The sequence below is a fragment of the Piliocolobus tephrosceles genome, chromosome 16 (genome assembly GCF_002776525.5).
Source record: "Piliocolobus tephrosceles isolate RC106 chromosome 16, ASM277652v3, whole genome shotgun sequence".
Taxonomy (NCBI): domain Eukaryota; kingdom Metazoa; phylum Chordata; class Mammalia; order Primates; family Cercopithecidae; genus Piliocolobus; species Piliocolobus tephrosceles.
Genome location: NC_045449.1, coordinates 76,169,030 through 76,171,656, shown reverse-complemented (window position 1 = coordinate 76,171,656; position 2,627 = coordinate 76,169,030).

Here is a 2,627-nt window from a genome sequence, read left to right as displayed (position 1 = left end):
AATAAAATATAATGCCCGTTTTACCTGGAAATTCCACTTCTATTAAAGTTTCTTTGGGAAATTATCTTTAGGCACAGAAGCAAGTTTAGAGGTATAGTGATATTCATTGCAATGTAACTTTCAATAAAAAAATTTAACAACTGAAGCTGGGTACTGTGGTGTGCACCTGTGGTCCCAGCTACTTGGGAGGCCAAGTTGGGAGGGTCGCTTGAGCCCAGGAGTTTGAGGCTGCAGTGAGCTGTGACTGTACCACTGCACTCCAGCCTGGGTGGCAGAGCGCGACCCCATCTTTATCTTTTGTGTGCGTGTGGTTTTTTTTTGAGATGAAGTCTTGCTCTGTCACCAGGCTGGAGCACAGTGGCGCAATCTCAGCTCACTGCAACCTCCGACTCCCTGGTTCAAGCGATTCTCCTGCCTCAGCCTCCTTAGTAGCTGGGACTACAGGCACCCACCACCACACCTGGCTGATTTTTTGTATGTTTAGTAGAGACAGGGTTTCACCATGTTGACCAGGATGGTCTCGATCTCCTCACCTCGTGAGTATTTTTATGTTTCATTTTTTAGTATTTATTTTAATTTTTAAATAGAGACAGGGTTTTGCCATGTTGCTCAGGCTGGTGCCAAACTCCTGGGCTCAAGCAATCTGCCCGCCTTGGCCTCCCACAGTGCTGCTGGGATTACAGATGTGAGCCACCGTACCCAGCTGAGACCCCATCTTAAAAATAGACATAACAACTAAGGAAGGATGTAAGTCTCCAAGCAGGAGACTTTTGCTATAGTGATTATGGCACATGCAGCATGTGTTAAAAAGGCACCATGGGCTGGGCGCAGTGGCTCACGCCTGTCATCCCAGAACTTTGGGAGGCCAAGGCGGGTGGATCACTTGAGGTCAGGAGTTCGAGACCAGCCTAGCAACAAGGTGAAACCCCATCTCTACTAAAAATACAAAAACTAGCCAGGTGTGGTGGTGGACGCCTGTAATCCCAGTTACTTGGGTGGCTGAGGCAGGAGAATCGCTTGAATCTGGGAGGCGGAGGTTGTAGTGAGCTGAGATCGCACCACTGCACTCCAGCCTGGGTGACAAGGAGAGACTGCATCTCAAAATAATAAAAATAATAATAATAAAGTAAAAATAATAATAGTAATATTAAAAAAGTAAAAGGGCACCATGGAAAAATCTGTGACTTCACCCTAGGACCTCACATGACCCAGTGAAGCCACACAGACGGTTGTAGAATAGACGTATGAGGCACATTTATTACTGTATAGATGGTGTACGTGCTGCTTACAGGGACGCATTCTGAGAAACGCATCACTAGACAGTGTCATCACTGTGCGGCCGTCACCGACTGTGCTCACATGACCTAGACGTAGAGCCCAGGCCACGCCCAGGCTTCCTGGTGGAGTTGCTGTCCTCGTATGGGACCACCGGGGCATGTGCAGCCTGTCGTTGACCAAAACGTCTTTATGCTGAGCATGGCAACGCCTGTATGCATGTTTATTTCTGCATGACTAAAGTAATGGAATAGTCTTACAAAGTGCTAACAAAGGTTCTCTCTGGGTGATGAGCTGTGGGTTTAGTTTCTTCTTTCTCAGTACTTTCTCAGTACTTTCTCAGTACTTGCGTTTGACAACGGTGTGTTAGCCGGGGCAGGGAGTCACCAGACGTGATGGACTTGGCATTCCAGGATACACTCCCCAAGTTCTCACGGGTTCCCAGGGCTGCAGCCAGTAGCGTCACACTGTCCCAAGGCTCTCATGGTGGTCTCTGTGGTGTCCCCGGCCACTGCTGCTCCCTCTGCACCTGACGCTCGGACCCTCAGCGCCAGGAGACCACCAAACTCTTCTGTAAACATGGATAAGTCACTAAGGTACTCGCATTTGGGGAGCCCCGGGACCCGTTCACCAGCAGCTGTGCGCCTGCCCGGCTCATGCTGGCTCCTGTGTGTCCAGCACTGACGGCTGGAACCCAGACAGTGACCAGGGAAAAGCTTAGGGGATCCAGGGATAAGGGGTTAGGGCTTGAGGTTCCAAGAACCCAGGCACTCCACACAGGGGACCTCTGTCAATTTGAGAGGGAGCCCGATGGCCTTGAACAAGTCACTGCCCCCTCTGGGCCTTAATTCGCCATCTGTAACTGAGGGAGGTGGGTTCGCACTCTCCTCAACGGCAGGACTCTGGTTTCCAGGCCATGCCGGCCGGCCTGCCCACACCCTCACCCTCAGCTCCCACCAGGGTGCTGTCTCCACGTCCCTGTCCTCTCATCCCAGATAAGCAGAGCGCACCACGAGCCCATCAGCAGAGCTCCTGTCATCTGAGGCATCCCCCGCAGCCTGACCTCACCCCGGGGACCACAGGTCATGCAGGGACAGGTCGTGCTCCCCAAGGTGCTCCTCTGCTCCACATTCCCCCCGTGCTCCCCAAGGTCCTTCTCCTCTCCCTTAATCTCCTCCATGCTCAGGGCCATGCTCCCCAAGGTCGTCCGCCCCTCCTCATCCCCTCCATGCTCAGGGCTGTGCTTTCTGAGATCCTCCTCTTCCTTAATCCCCTCGATGCTCTGGGCTGTGCTCCCCAAGGTCGTCCTCCCCTCCTCATCCCCTCCATGCTCAGGGCCGTGCTCCCCGAGG